Raw genomic sequence first — 17,521 nt, 5'->3', positions numbered from 1 at the left:
TGATTTATCAAACTTCCTTTTGTTTGCTTCACCAAACATCCTTCCTCACCACTGACTTTATATTTTCCATTGTTGATGTCTTCTGTGGCATTCCGTTTAAAAATGAAGTTCTGCAGCACTTTATAGAGACACATGTTTTCAAGGTGATGACTTCTTTTTGGGTAATATGTGTCCAACATGTTTGTTTTTAAAATGTCCGTACTTTCAGGTTCGAACTGTGCTAAATATTCAATTTCTCCAACAGATTTCAGTACCCGATTTCTCATTGCTGCAAGGCCTAAACTTGCCCAAATTATTCTTCTTGATTTCGAGTAGAGACTTGCAGAAGATAACCTATCTGAACATTCGTAGGATCCAATTTCTCGATGCGATAACATCTTTAAACTGAAACTGTATAGCTTCTTACTGACAGTCTTCTCGTGAGAAATCTCTTCCCACATTTCTTTCAATTCAGTCTTTTCTGATTTAGTAATGTAAGACGTTACATATCGAGCAACAGCAATGGAATTGTCAGCTACATACTGTATATCCATGTTAGCATTCCACATGGATAAAATGACTGGGTTGTAGTCATTTATATATTTTGATTCTTCTTTTCTTTTTAGGTTGTAGGTATTCTTAGGTGATTTTCTTGTAATAGTATGTCTCACAGCTGACATAAAACTGTTTACTCTTCCTTTTGAAAGAACAGGTCTAGGAAATCCAAATCGACATTTAGTGTAGAATTTATCTTTGCTCTTGTATTTCCGTCGACAGTATTTTCCACACCGATGACTTTGGAAACGTAAAACTTGCTCCTTTAACTTTTTCTCTTCTGTGCTTTTTGGTATAGCACATGTTGCATATTCTTCTATGAAAGATAACACTGCTTCATCAGCATCTGTTCCAAATTTTGGAGCATCCTTCATCCACAACAGCATATGAATGTGAGGAGCACCTCTTGCTTGGTACTCTTTTCTCCAAAAGAAATCCAAAACTTCTCCAAGTGGTGGATTTTTTTTGTTGCAGATAAAGGACATCATAGCCTCAAATCTATGATTGAAATATCTGCAAACATTAACCGGATCCAATGAGCACAGTTCTCCTGCTGTCTTGTATTCAATGCTTTTAATGTTTGAATTTGCCTCTCGTAGAAAATCCAGTAAATCATCCCAAGCGTATTCAGCACAGCTTAGGGTTAGGAACCATGTTGGAGTTCCTAAATTCCGTAACATACATTTCAATTCTCCATGGCGTCGGTACCAATATTCATTTGTCCCACGCTGACAAGCCATCAGATTGATCAGTTGTGTTTCCAAATGATCATCTCGGTGCTGCACTTTCTCCATAAAATCCTTAGCAGACACATTTTGTAAATGTACTCCACTTTTTAAAATGTGATTTACTGCATAAGATAATGCAGACAAGTCGCTTTCAAATAAAAGATGGAACAAATAAGGAATACTTTGACGAAATCTTGGATCTTCTGCATATAGTCTTGTAGTCCGATACTCAGAAGCTGGAATCTGTTCTGGACGTTCATCGTATCGTCCTCCTTTTCCTGTAGGAAACAGCTGGGGAAAACATCGAGCTTCCAAGCTCTCCTCCCATACACTCACGGGAGTTCCTTTTGCTTTCTTCATCTGAAACAGATCAATAGTGTCTCCCATAACTTCTTTTGACTGAAGAGGATGTATGCTAAAATGTTCATAAATTTCTTCTTCCTTTGACTTGTCCACTTTTTCAATTTGACCAGTTGGTGTTTCTGTGTCTTCTTGTAAATCTTCTTCTTCTTCTATATAAATTGATTCATACCATTTATTATTTTTTTTCAAATACAAATTTGCTCTTTGTACTTTTCGTACATCCACCAGCTCTTGCCAAATCTTCTTATTCTTTGTAGGTACACCATTAACCAGAATTACTAATGGTTCAGTTTCCAAAGTATCTGCATCAATAGTTTCCATATTTTTTTTCAAATCCAAGGGCAAATACACCACTCTTCCTTTTAAACCTCTCAGTAAATCAGAAGGAGGTAATTTACCAGTTTTGGGCTCCATACGTACTATGGTCTGGAACGGATGAACACATTGAATGAGTATAGACTCATATGTATTTAAATCAGAAAGTTCGGCAGGAATAGCATCCAATTCTAAATTATTATGTACAGCTCTGGTCGGCATTCTATTTTCTTCTAACTTGTTATAACAGTATTTACAAATACGCTGATCTTCACCCAATTCAAAACAATTTTCCAGAAATATATATGTTGCAAAATCCTTCCACTTATAATTATCTTCATTTTCACTTTTTTTATACAGATCAACATTCCTGGTTTGATTTTTATAATGAGTTCTGCGGCAACAAATACAAGTAATATTTGGTCTTTCATTAGAGATTATTGCAAATTTTGTCATTTGATCATCAAATTTCTTACTTACAGAGGGTTCTACATTCTCTTCCACATCTTCCTCGATAACTGTGTCATTACCTGCACTCTCTTGTTCTGGACCAAAGTAACTAAACTGAATTTCATCAGTAACCTTCTCTACATCTGCTACCGATCCACGGAACAAAGCCCTATTCAATTCATCTAACTTTATTGCTGGACTTTTAGCAAAATACAATCGTCTTACAAACTTTCTCATTTCAGTATGATGAACTGCCAGCATCCTAAAATGGTGAAAAACACTTTGACACACTTTCCTAGATAGACAAGCCAGAGAGTGTCCTTGCAAACCAGTATTCTCTCTCACTCTGCATGGATCTAGACTTTGAAGCACCTTAATCTTCTGTTTAACACTTTTTTTTTACTATATTCTCTTAGAAACTCACGAAATTTATCAATAGATTCCTGATGCACAGTGCAAATACTACTACAATTCCAAGTATACACTGGGGCTTTAGGACATCTCCCCATAACCTAATCCGCCATCACTTGTTCCTCATCTCTTGGAACCATTTTCTCCTTCTCCATTATACAACCATTTTTCACTTCATAAGCACGACCTCTGGTGTCAACTGCATGCAGCAAACTATTACTTTGAAGATAACTCTCTTCATTAAAAAAAGGTTCACTACTTGAACTATGCATCCATTCTCCTAAAAAAACTTACAAAAGTTTGTTCTTTTCACTAGTCTTTTCCTTTTGCTTTGTGATTTCAGTACATTGACCATTTTATCTAATGTACGCATCCTGTTCAAAATTAAAATGAATAGTTTCCTTTTTAATTCTAAAGCCTTTGCTACAATGGCTTCAATTTCTTTTTTTCTCTTATAAAATTTTGCTTTTTTCTTATATTTCTTCACATCCTTTATCAAATTGGACATAACTCTTCTCTGAAACATTTTTCTACGAATCTCTTTAAACGCTGTTTTTCTTTTTAAGTTAATCTTTATTGTTTCTGAAGGTATATTTGCATTAACTAAATGCTCAATTTTCTCCTGTTGTTTTCTATTTAAAACATTATTTCCAGTACAGACATTTTGTACATTTTTCCTTTTTTTGAAGATATTTTAAAAAAAATCTTTTGTCTGCTTACCAGAAGACTTTCTCTTTTTCCCAACATGAGCATCTCCAACTAACTTAGGTCCTCCAGTTGTCTTCAAATATAGATTTTTTTTCTGGTTTTTCCTTAGTCTGGATTTTGTAGGCATCTTAAATTTTGTTCACTGCTCTTCAGCAATACCTGAGAGAAACTAAAAAAAAATTCCTTTATTTTATTTAAATATATTACTATATTTTTTATGATCTTTTCAAATCTTAAAATACTATGTACCCCTTTCCTACAAGTGAAAATCACAATAAAACCATCACAAATTAAATATCTAAAAACAATTCCTCTTTGCACACAGAGTCATGGTTTGATATTAGGCAGAAAACGAAATTTCTTTGCCAATTTGAAAGCACACTTACTACTCTTTTTTTGGCAAGTGATAAGTACTTTTACAGTCTGACACATTTTCAATCCACTTTTCAGAATCTGAAAACAGCACATGTCCAAACAGCTTTTTGAGACCAGGAACATGTGTAACCTGGGTAAATGACTACACTCCAGCAAAGGCAACCAGCCTTAGTGTTGTTGAATGTATTTGCATTACTCACTGCAACCTCAAACACCGCTCGGTTGTGAATACTATGCATGATTCTACAGGATAAGCAGCTGGGTGTGTGCTAAGAGTCTGCTTCTGCAGAAAAATAGCTGCCCCTTTCCTACTAATGCCAATCTAAAATTACCAGAGTTATACGCAATAAATCTCTGTCAACAATTCCTCTTTGCACACAGAGTCATCTTCTGATTCTATGCAGAAAACAGTATTCCTCATTCATACCAGTACACCTTAATTTATGGTGAAAACATAGTCCATAATATTTTACATGTTCCTTACATTTAAATTTCTCCTAATACACAAATTGAAAAACACTTCAACAAAAGGAATTCCAATTCTATTATTCATTTCTAAATTTACCACATACATCCCCTCTCAAACTCTTAACTCACCTTTAAAATTACTTAGTTGTGAAAGAAATGTGGCACTCAAACAGCAGATTATCAGAGCCAGGATCTCTGTTCTATACACCTCTCTCCTCTCAGCAGAACCAGATAATGGCAATGTTTCCCTCTCTTTTTCCACACATATACATGTTAATTACAAATCTCAGTGCTTCCCCCTTTTTTTCAAATGAAATCACACATTTCTATTGGTTGAAAACCAACCCTTTTCCTAAAGAACCCTTCCCCCAACTTGACTTCTGCCTGCTACCATAGCAACAGCTCATGGAACACTGCTGTGTGGAGTCAGGTCAGAAGTTCACCACACAATGTTTCATTTCCAAAGAGCAAGAGTGCTTGACTTTTCAAACCTAACAGCAAATCCATAGTAATGTTCTTTGGTAACACATTTTTCTGTACCAATACAAAACATGCTTCTATAAATTTTCACATACAGCCTAGTTTTTAGTGTAGAATGGTGTGAAACAGCCAATGAGTTCTTTTTTATTTAAAAAAAATATGTATGCCTCCATTTCCAAACTGTCTTTCATTTTTTTTTCCCATTCTACTGAAATACATCTCCTGAGTGCATCCAGATCTCCTTGGAAGATGTTCACAGTGTGGATTGTAGGGCACAGCTATGTCTTCTGGAGTGAAAAGTATGCAGAGAAAACAGGTATGGTGAGAGACCTTGCATTGCCAAATGTAGACATTAAATGGATTGGTCAGAGAGGGTTAAAGTGGCACCAATTGATGCCATTGGTGAAATCCTTCATGCAAATCCAACACCCTGACCTCATAATAGTGCACTGTGGTGGCAATGACCTAGGCACTTTAACTGGGGTAGGTCTGGAAATGCTTATTAAGGACACCTTTGTGCAATTGATGTCACTTTTTCCACAAACTGCCTTTGTATATTCTAATATATGCCAAAGGCAAAAGTGGAACTGGTCCACCCAATTTTGTCCGCAGATTGACAAAGCAAGAAAGCACGTCAATAAGTCTGTTTCTGCTTTCCTCAGAGACTATGGTATGGGTTCTATATACCACAACAACTTGCGTTACAACATGCAAGACATTTATAGAGGAGATGGTGTACACTTCACTGATGAAGGGAACAGAGTCTTCCTCTTGAACCTTAGACTCTGCATCGGTACTTACTTGTAGGTACCACTAAAAAATCACTTCATAAACACAACGGCTCTTTTTAGAGCCCCCTAATATCTAAACACTTAAATCTGAATTTTATTTCTTTTTTTATTTTTTTTTCTGCCGTACGCGTACGGTAAGCTTACCGTACGCGCACTCCGCGATTTTTTTTAAAAATTAATAAATGTATTTTTCGTACTTTTGTGTCCTTCTTTGACCCCCTTTCAAATGTTAGGGGGTCTGTAACTCTCTTCCTTGCCCCCTTTTCACGTTATCTCCCTTTTTTTTTCTGTGTGAAACACACGAAATGGCGGCCGACACTTCCTGATTTCATCCGATTCGAATGTTTACAGTCATGTGACAACCAATCAGATTTGAGCTCGCGCACGGCACCGTACGCGTACGGTAAGCTTACCGTAAGCGCACGGAGCGCGCTTACAGATATATATATTGATTTAAATGCTATTTTATCAGGAACTACTGAACAAATTTACACCAGACCTACAAAAGGCACATCCTTGACCTACGGACTACCTCTCTGCCAAATTACAAGTAATTCTGTTCAGCCGTTCGGGCTGTAGCTCGGACTAAAGGTCCTATGGAAAAATGCATGGGGAAAACGTGTTTTGGGACCCCCCCTTTTTCTCAGCCCCCGCTTGACGTATCACCCCGAGACTTTCAGGGTAGGAGCTGGACGGAGCGCCCCATTTGTTTTAAAAATTTCGCGAGGAATCGTCAACCGGCGCCAAAGTTATTCAAAATAGAATTTTGAGATTTCCTATGGAAACTCGGTCCTAACTATAACTACCTACTGGCGACCGCCAGTAGGTAATATGTATATATATATATATATATATATATATTTCCCCTTAATACTCTTTCACCGCATTTCCTTCCATCTGGATACTGGATACTGGATACAAAGAGCACGGACCACAAAATCCTTTTGTAATACCGCTCAGTTTATTCTCATAGTTTTACACACCAGGAGCGGCAGCCATTACGCGTTTCGTCCCTCCCTGGGGACTTGATCACATGACGCGCCTGTGCCAATAGGAATGCTTTTTATAGGATACACACTTTTTTTTTCCCCAAGCTTGTTTTTTTCTGTTTCATTTTTTTCCCACATTAACTTTATGTGTTACGATTGTGCTGGTATCTTAAAGTTGTTAATAACAACAATTAAAATAATTCAAAGCAAGTAAAAGACATCAACATACATTGCTTATTTGTTGTCGTCAAGATTTTAAATCATTTAAATTAAAGTTTCAGATTCTGTTTTGTGGATAACAATAAAGTGCAAGTCATTGTGTGCAAATGTGCAATTGTATAAATAAATAAATAAATAAATAAATAGTTAAATACTTAATAATATACAAATGAAGCACAATTTTTTGCTTAAAAAACATCCAAAAAATCCGTAAAGGCCATATTTTATGGTGATTAAATATGTTGCATTGCATGATAAAATTATTATTATAAATAAATAAATACATGCATAAAAATTAAATTTACAGGATAAATCCCTACTTGTTCGATCTGCCTAAAATACACTTTTCATTCACTATGTTAGTGTTTATACTGAGTATCGGCTGATCTAGATAGATGGTTTGCTTTTAATCATTTCCATAAAATGGTTTACCAATGCTGGTGTTTTTAAAAGGATATTGTTAAACCTAGGCGTTGATAATTCATATACCTTAGTCAGAAACTGGATTCTAAGCAATGTCTAGTGTCTTTACTTGCTAATCAATTCCTTTTTAATAATGTTATTGTGTTTATTAAATAAAAAACACCCATGAATATCTGAAAATTTAGTGCTGGTAAAAAAATTGCTAAGTGCCTAAAATTAATCTAAAAAAAGTGGTTAAAAACAATTCACTTGGGAAGGGAGATTTCAGTAGGTTAATTGGTTGTAATATTGACGGTAACTTTTATAGTGGTTCAAATATCCAATATGTTTGTTACTGAGGCCATTTTTTTGCAATTGTTGCGATTTCTTTTTTTATCATATTAGTTTATCATTTCACTTAAAATGTTCCAGGGTGTATATCTGAGGAGCATTTCTAGTGACTCATTTGGTGTCAATGCTGGTGGACCATATAAGTTATTACAGGCTAGCATGAAGTTCATCCGAGCTATTGAGTCCATTTGGCTGTTTGGTATCTAGATTGAGAATATAGTTCATTTCCAGGATACGGAGGGTTCTTTCCCTGTTACCCCCTCGCTTATTTTTGGGGACTGAGTCCAATAGGAAATATTTGAGATCCTTTGGATCTCCATCATGTTGCTCGTGAAAATGGCGGGCCACAGGATAGGTCTGGTCATGATTCTTGATGGCCCGTATGTGTTGGAGTATGCGCTTGTGTCCTTGTAAGATGGTACTGCCGATATATTTTAGCTTACAAGGACATTCCAACACATAAATCACAAATTCGGTTTTACAATTTAAGGCCTTTGAAATCTGTCTGTTTGGTCCACCGAAGGGGGTTGAATATTCGGTGGTTGTTACTCCAAACTGACAAGCCCTACATGTTTTGCATTTGTAAAATCCGGTCCTTTGAGCTAGCCATGATCCCTTGGCTGTAACGCCACAGGGATCATTGTCCACCAGGGTATCTTTCATTGAGGTGTTTCTTCTGTATGTTATGGACGGTTTTTTTAGAGATTGTTTCACCTATGATCGGATTCTGTTTAATCAGATACCAATTCTTGTTGATAATGTTGCGTATTGATGACTCATGTTGATTGTATTCCAAGATAAATCTAAATTTACTGTCTGATGCATCTACTTTGCTCTCTTTTTCCTTTGGCTTTAGCAGATTATCCCTTATTTTCAAATTGCTTTTGTTTAGAGCTTTAATCAAACATGTTTTGCTGTACCCTCGTTCTCTGAATCTGGTTAAACATTCCATTTGTGCTGTTTCTAAATCCTTAACATTACTGCAGATGCGTTTAATTCGCAGTAACTCCCCATATGGAATGCTTTGCACTAAGTGTTTTGGATGAGCGCTTTTAGCATGGAGGATGGCATTCCCTGCCGTGGGTTTTCTGTGGAGTTTAGTGTCTAATTTATCTTGATTGACAACAAGCTCAACATCAAGAAACACCACATTGGTTCTACTAATGTTGGCGGTAAAGCTAAGATTTAAATCATTGATATTGATAGATTCAATGAATTTTAGTGCTGGCTCTTCAGTGCCATGCCATACCAAAAAGAGGTCGTCTATGAATCTCCACCAACATTTCACGTGGGTTTCCAGAATTTCCATATAATTAATTCTGAGAACCAGCTCCTCCCACCAGCCCATGTGTAAGCAGGCATATATATTTATATATATATATATGTATTACCTACTGGCGGTTGCCAGTAGGTAGAGATAGTTAGGACCTATTTTCCATAGGAAATCCACAACTTTCTATTTTGAGTAACTTTGGCGCCGATTGGCGAATCTTCGCGAAATTTTCAAAACGTTTGGCCAGCTCCAGTCCACTCCTATCCTGAAAGTTTTACAGTGATTCGTCAAGCGGGGGCCAAGAAAAAAGGGGGGTCCCAAAACGCCTTTAGCCGCAGCTACAGCCTGAACTGCTGAACGGAATTACACCAAATTTGGCAAAGAAGTAGCCCTTAGTTCAGACTCGTGCCTTTTTACTTAAATGGTGTATATCCGTTCAGTAGTTCCTAAGAAAATGACATTTGAAAGTACATATATATCTATGGCCTCAGAGGGTCCGTGTACCCTAAGACGAGTCCACTTGCAGGGTCCATACAGGACAAGATATGTGCGCTATCCGGACCGTATTTCCCACAATGCACAGTCTCATTCGAGCTTCCAATTGGTGGGAGTGCAATATGAAAATGGCGAAGTAGGTTCAGCGTTTGCACACACCGTCTCCGTTAAAGCCTCTGAAGAGAAGCATATGGAGCTTCGAAACGCGTCAGGCAATTCCACTACGGAGCGGCTTCTACAAGCGGATCCTCGTCCATGCCTACCATAAACAAAGCTGCTGATCGAGTGCTGCTCACCTGGTGGACAACCTTTGGAGCAGAATATATATATATATATATATTACCTACTGGCAGTTGCCAGTAGGTAGAGATAGTTAGGACCTATTTTCCATAGGAAATCCGCAACTTTCTATTTGGAGTAACTTTGGCGCCGATTGGCGAATCTTCGCGAAATTTTCGAAACTTTTGGCCAGCTCCAGTCCACTCCTATCCTGAAAGTTTCACAGTGATTCGTCAAGCGGGGGCCAAGAAAAAAGGGGGGTCCCAAAACGCGTTTTCCCCATGCAATTTCCCATAGGACCTTTAGCCGCAGCTACAGCCTGAACTGCTGAACGGAATTACACCAAATTTGGCAAAGAGGTAGCCCTTAGTTCAGACTCGTGCCTTTTTACTTAAATGGTGTAAATCCATTCAGTAGTTCCTGAGAAAATGACATTTGAAAGTACATATATATCTATGGCCTCAGAGGGTCCGCGTACCCTAAGGGCAGCCAAAGCGCAGCCTGCCGTGCACGAGCTGTATTCTAATTGGCTGTCAACACTCCAAATCAGGAAGTGTTGGCCGCCATCTTGTGCCTCGGACCTAAGAAACAAACGAGCAAAACGTGAAAATGGGGCAGGGTAGAAACACCCTGACCTCCTAGGCCTGCTCGGGGGGTCCCACAAGGACCCCCAGGGCCAAAAAAAGCATTTTTGTTTTTAAAAAGTTGGTGAAATTCGCGCACCCAGTGTTGGGCTGGGCTGGCTCCTGCAGTGTCCCGGGGTGCCCACCCCCGGGACACTGTAGTTTGCTATGGCAGGGTGGGAGCCTCGCCACTCCCACCCTGCCATAGCAAACTGCTTTGCTATTTGGAAGAGAGAGCAGGGAAACCTGCTCTCTCTTCCAAATAGTAAAGCAGATTGCTTTTCCACAGGGGGAGCAGCATGTTAGCTGCTCCCCGTGTGGAAAAGCAATGCCGGCTCCCGCAGGATGCGGGGAGCCGGCTGGGACCATGGGGGGATTGGGGACCCCCACAGTCCCAAACGAAGAGTGCCAGCCCCGGGGGATGGGGTCCCCGGGGCTAGAAATGGCCCAGGAGGGGGGCCAAGCGCCCCCCTCCCCAAAATGGGATTTAATAAAAAAATTTAAAAAGGCTGGCCCCGGGGGATGGGGTCCTCGGGGCCATAAATGGCCTAAGGAGGGGGGCAAGGCAGCCCCCCTCCTAGAAGTAAACCTTTTTTTTAAAAAAGGGCCATGCCCCGGGGGATGGGGTCCCCGGAAGCCGATTATGGCCTGTGGAGGGGGGCCCCCTTCCATAATTTTTAATAACAAAATTTATATAGGGGCCAGGCCCTGGGGGATGGGGTCCCAAGGGCCAAAATATTAGGAAAAGAAGGGGGTGCCACACAGCCCCCCTTCTTAAACCAAAAAAAAAAGAAAAAGACCGGCATCGCGCCGGAGGACATGCCCCCTACCAGCATCACTCTGCAAACGCGTCCCCTGGCGCGTTTGCATAGGGGGAAAGAATTCACCTTGAATACTGGGGGTCCCTGGGGGCCAACTAGCCCACCAGGTACTTCCAGAATGTGCCAGGAATCTGCGTTGCAGAGGTGTTCTGAGGCCACTGCCCTTTTTACACCTCTCTGTAACGCAGATCTGTGGCGCTTACAGGAGGTAGCTGGTGGGCTACTTGCACCCCAGGGACCCTCAGTTTTTCAAGGGGAGTTAATCCCCCAACTTAAAATGCACCATGGGGAGCGTTTGCACAGTGGTGAAGGGAACGGGCGGGGCCTGAGTTCACATGTGTGCAAACGTGCCCTGTGGCGCGGTTTAAGTTGGGGAATTAATTCCTTGTCAATACTGAGGGTCCCCGGGGGCCAACTAGCCCACCAGGTACCTCCAGTAAGTGCCACGGAGCTGCATTGCAGAGTGTTGTAAAAAGGGGCGTGGCCTCTGAACACCTCTCTGCAACGCAGCCTCCTGGCGCATACTGGAGGTACCAGGTGGGCTACTTGTATTTCCTACCATAGGAATCCATTGTCTGGTTTTCACCAGAAAAGTTTCAAAGTGCCTATTTTCGCAAACTAAAAATATTCCTAAAAAATCGCCTGTATGACTTTTACGCATTCTTTCAACTGTTTACAGGAGATGCACCAATGCTGGATCCAGGATCCACCACTGACTAAGAAAAAGTAACGATAACACTACTTACCTGCTAAGTGAATTTCCTTCCACATGGTAACATTGACTAGTTTCACTATGAAATTCTTCTGTGTGGAGTTTTCGAACTTTAAAATATTCCCATTAAATCAGCAGAACTACGAATTCCGATTTACTCACCTGTTATCAGGAGAGACCTCAGTGCTGCATCTTTGAGACCAGGACTGATCCTGAAAAGTAAATCTAACCGTACTTACCAGTAACTTGAATTTCCTTCCATAGGCTAACATTGACCGGTTTCACTTGGAAATTCTTCTAAGTAAATATTCACCTAAAATCATCCGAAGAACGAATTCCGATTTACTCACTTGTTATCAGGAGAGAACCCAGTGCTGCATTTTTTAGCCCAGAACTGACCCTGAAAGTAATTCTAACCGTACTTACCAGTAACTTGTATATCCTTCCATAGGAATCCATTGTCTGGTTTCTATTTTCACAAACTAAAAATATTCCTTAAAAATCGCCTGTATGACTTAAACGCATTCTTGCAACTGTTTACAGGAGATGCACCAATGCTGGATCCAGGATCTACCACTGAGTAAGAAAAAGTAACGATAACACTACTTACCTGCTAAGTGAATTTTCTGCCATAGGATAACATTGGTGATTCCATGTGAAAAAAATTCTGTCAACTTTTAAAATACAGTAATATTCCTTAAAAATCACTACTGTAACCAAAATGCTTTTACGCTACTGTTTATAGGAGATGTCGCAGGACTGAATCTAGGATCCAGTCCTGTGGTTAGAAAAGTAATCCATAAAGTAACTATTTGCATTTAATTAGAAATTCCCATTGAGCTCAATGTTGCATTGTGTTTGAAATTGTGTTGCCCATTGCAACAACTGTAACTACTGTACTTAAAAGTCTATTGCCTATTTGCAAAGTATTTAAACTAAAGTAATACATTCTGAGAAAGTATATTTTGTAATGTAATGTTTAATGAAATTATAATGTAATTTAAAAAATAAAATATCTAAAAATAAATAGTTTAAAAAAATGTAGGAAATCAGGTTAAAAAAAATCAATATAACAATTAAGACATTTATAAATTGTCATTTGCAAAACCTTTGAAATTCACTGAAAAAACCATAGGTTTCAGGCCTGATATAGTTAGGAATTAGCATTTAAAAAACCTTTAAAATTCACTGAAAAAAACAGGTTTCAGGCCTGATATAGTTAGGAATTAGCATTTGAAAAACCATAGAAATTCATTGAAAAAACCATAGGTTTTAGGGGTGTTATAGTTAGCTGGACATTTCACTCGTACAAAACCATTGAAATTCCTCCAATATAGTTAGTTGTACTAACTACATCTCGCGCGCCCGCAATCCACTGCTGATGATGTCATATATTACATCATTCATGACATGGTCAGTGACATCACTGATGACATCTCAAATGACATCACAGATGTCGACAAACAGGGTACAAGAGAATTAAATGAAAAAGATAACAATAACATAGGAACTAGGCTCCATCAAATACAGTTGGTTGCGCAGTTTTATGAATCGAGGTCTATAATATACATTTATCAGTATCCAACACTAAGCCGCAACATATCACAATTACCAGGCATCGCAGTCCGGCCACCCACCACCACCTGGGCATTTCAGTTTACGTCTTGGGGGTATGTTAATAAGTAGTTCTTCAATGGTTGCCAAATATCCAGCGGGCGTGAAGTCAATGGAAGCTGAGTAGCATATATGTCACTCATAGTGTCGGACTGAATCATATCCCGAAGCCAGGCCCTAACAGTCGGTGTTAGCGTTCTGTCCCAATGCAAAAAAAACTGTCGCTTCGCAATGAGTAAAGCAATTGCTGTGAACCTTCTAATGCTCTTCTTGAAAGGTCGAACATATCCAAGCAATGCTGCCAATCATGTGGGGTGTATGGTCTGCTCCACCATGAGAGACAAATGGAGGAAGATCTCTCCCCAATATGCCCGAACTGGCGCACAGTACTATGCCAGGTGCGAAAAATCAGGGTCCGAAGCTTAACACAGAGCGCACTCATGTGGGGTGTTAGGATCTATCTTGGCCAATAATTTCGGGGTTATATAAGCTCGATGTATATATTTAAAATGTAATAATTTGTGGCAATCAATGGTTGTTTGAGACGTAATTCGTTTGTGCACAGCAATAGTGCCATATTTCGTCAGTTATTGATATACCCAGGTCACGGTCCCAGGCAGTCCGTGCCTTGACACCAACAGAAGGGCGAAGAGATATTGAGAGATGGTACAGGCGTGAAACCAAGTGGGTTCCATCTGGTGAGGCTATGACAAGCGTGAAGGGGGAAAGTCAGCCGGTTCGACACAGCGTCCCGAAAAGCTCTAATCAGGGATCCAAGGACCCTATGTAGAAGGATTTTGTCCATATACGGGGCATCTCCATAGGAAAGGAGTTCTGCCATGGTGCATGGGCGCGATTCTTTGAAAAGGTCGCCAACCGTCTGGAGTCCATGTTTGGTTAATGTACGTTTGGTAAGGGCTTCAGTAGTAGGGGGTAGCCATGGATTATCAGCCAATGGTATATTTGCAGAGTATAGGAATTCCTACTGTAAATACCTACGCAGTTTCGTCCAAGCCCAACACATCGTGAGTAACTTCTGAATTTCTGAGGGGCAGCGATGTAGACCCTATGGTAGTGTCGCAGATGGCAGATTAGCGTGAATCCGGGAACGTTCGGGCTTAAGATACTGAAGTCCAGCATCAGGGTGATACCAATAATATGTAAAGTGAATTTTGGGCAACGAGGTAATATAAATAAAAATCTGGGACTCCAAATCCCCTGCGCTCATAAGGCATAAGTAGAATATTCCAGCCTATCCATGGCTGTTTATCAGCCCAGACAAGATGAATGAGTAAGACCCAGAGAGTACCGAAAAAGTTTGTGGTGAGGGCAATGGGGATATTCAAGAATAAATATAAAAATCGTGGGAGGGCCACCATTTTCATTATGGCGATTCTGCCAGCCATGGATAGGGGAAGTTTAATCCATCGTTTGACCTGAGCTGAAAGATGGTTTATTGCCAGACCATAGTTGAGGTGGATCACTTCAGGTGCACTGCAGTCGAAAAAGATGCAGAGGTATTTTGGGTGGGTCGATACACCATTTCAAGGGGTATTCGAAATCTTCATGAGTAGTAGCTGGCTTCAAGGGGAAGATTTTCAGTTTGGACCTGTTAATGACCAATCCAGAGTATACTCCAAACCGGATCACTTCACGTAATAATGGGGACAGATTTGTTGCGGGTTCTCGTACGAACAGCATGACATCATCGGCAAAGAATGAGGCTCCGATGAAGATGTCTCTCTTGTATATGACATGCCAAGGGATCCATGGCAACAATAAATAATAGAGTTGAAAGGAGACATCCCTGCCTGGTGCCACATGTCAAAGGGTGTTGAGCTGTTATTTGACCATTCAGTTTTAGCCAGGTAACTGGGCCAGAATATAAAAGGCATATCAGATGTAAAAATCATATTGGAATACCAAGTTTCTGCAACACTGCGTATAGAAAAGGCCACTCTAGTGACTCCAAGGCCTTTTTGGCATCGAGGAGAACAGCCGCAGCTGATAATGTAGGCTCTATTTGGTTCATCACTGAGAAAATAGTTCGCAGATTAAGTGCAGTGGGCCTACCAGGGATAAAGCCTGCTTGGAAGGGGCATAATCTGGTACTGACATGCAATGATAAACGGGTAGCCAAAATCTTTGGCCAAGATTTTATAGTTATGATTTAGTAATGATAATGGTCTATAGGACGTACAGTGGCGAGGTGATTTGCCGGGTTTGAGCAGAAGCATGACTATAGATTCACGCATAGTAGGGCAGAGAGATCCGTTTTGTAGGGCCTCGTCACATACCTCCAACAGTCGGAGAGCTAGTTCGTGTTGAAAAGCTTTCTAAAATTCTCCCGATAGGCCATCGGAACCAGGAGCATGGCTACTGGCCAGGTCTTTTATCGCCTGTTTAATTTCGTCTATCTAAAGGCTAAAAAATCATGATGTCCCGCCTCCAACCAGACCATGGCTATTTCTTGAAGGTAGTCGGCCAGAGCTTTCCCCACAGGGGATTACGTGTTTTGTATATGTTATGTTATGTTATGTTATGTTATGTTATGTTATGTTATGTTATTGCTATTTATAGAGCGCACTTTTACCCAAGGGTGTCCTGGCGCTATGTGAAGTCCTACAGAGGCCTTGAGAAGGAGACCAAGCCAAAGATCACGCAGAGAAAAGACAGGTTTTTAAGGCCTACCTAAAGGAGAATAGATTAGTTGTGGATCTAAGGTGCAGCGGAAGAGCATTCCAGGTCTTAGCTGCGCATGCTACAAAACTGCTGCCTCCCCAGCTAGGTTTATGGACTCTGGGTACCGAAATCAGCTTTGCCTCTGACGAACGCAGCGCTCTTTTTGGCACATACCAGGCGAATTGTTGCTTAAGAAACTCGGGGCCTTCTCCATGTAGTGCCTTGTGGACCAGGCATAGAGTTTTAATTTGAGTCCTTTTCCTTATAGGCAACCAATGGAGCTTTTTGACCTCAGCTGAGATAGATGCATATTTTGGTGTACTATTAATCAGTCGTGCTGCTGCATTCTGGAGGATCTGCAGTTTATGCATGAGCCCTTCTTGCAGAGTGAGGTAAAGCCCATTACAGTAGTCCAATTTGGACAGAGCTAAAGTGGTGATGGCTGTTTGAATACTATCTTTGGGGAGGTAAGGCATTCTTTTTCTGCATGCTCTAAGCGTAAAGGAGGTGGAGGATACGACCGTATTTACCTGGTCTTTAAAACTGAGTTTGTTATCAACCCATACTCCCAGAGTTTTAGCTTTTTTCTTGGGGGTGGGTAAGAGGCCTAAACAGTCCGGCCACCATGCTGGGGTCCAGAAGCTGGGGTCGTTGCCGAACAGCACCACCTCCGTTTTACCAGAGTTTAGTCTAAGGCAGTCCTGATCCATCCAGCTGCCTACAGGTGACATGCACTCTTGGAGACATGAAGCTGTTCGCATCATTGAACCTGGCACTAATGACATCACGATTTGGGTGTCATCAGTGTAGGAGGTTAGGGAAAAGCCGTATGATTCAATGAGTGGAGCCAGTGATGAGACGTATGCATTGAAAAGTGTAGGGCTCAACGAGGAGCCCTGAGGGACTCCGCACGGCAGGGAGAACGGTTTAGAAGAGAAATCCCCTAAAGCAACTGTTTGAAGTCTGTTGGAGAGAAAGGATTCAAGTAGGTCCCAAGCGGTCCCATGGATACCAATCTCCCGCAGACGGTCCATCAATAGAACGTGATGGACCATGTCGAAGGCCGCGGAAAGATCCTACATGATCATCACAGCTTTACCTCCTTGACCAAGTGAAGACCTGATCTCTTCAGTTGACTTGATAAGAGCTGACTCTGTGCTATGTCCAGCTCTGAAACCGTATTGTAAGGGATCCAGTGCCTGTGCGTCTAGCAGGAACCTACTTAGTTGTAAGTTCATAAGTTTTTATGCTATTTTTGCCGGGAAAGGGAGTCTGGAAATTGGCCTGAAATTATTTGGGTCTTTAGGGTCCAGAGTGGTTTTTTCAGCAGAAGCAAAATAGATGCCCTTTTCCAGATTTTGGGAAAGTAGCCTTCTGAGAACATAGAGTTTATGAGGGAAGATAGAACCTGAGGTGAGTGTAGTAGGATAGAAAAGCA

At 40.6% G+C, this 17,521-nt stretch overlaps 1 protein-coding gene across 1 annotated transcript in view; it reads right to left on the bottom strand.

Moving 5' to 3' along the window:
- Positions 1 to 17,521, bottom strand: part of LOC146808472 (transient receptor potential cation channel subfamily M member 2-like) — a 2,315,843-nt gene that overhangs the window by 582,338 nt on the left and 1,715,984 nt on the right. The window lies entirely within an intron of this gene.

This window comes from Triturus cristatus, chromosome 8 (assembly GCF_964204655.1).
Source record: "Triturus cristatus chromosome 8, aTriCri1.1, whole genome shotgun sequence".
NCBI lineage: Eukaryota > Metazoa > Chordata > Amphibia > Caudata > Salamandridae > Triturus > Triturus cristatus.
The sequence above is the reverse complement of the archived record's forward strand: the minus strand, read 5'-3'. Positions and strand labels throughout refer to the sequence as shown.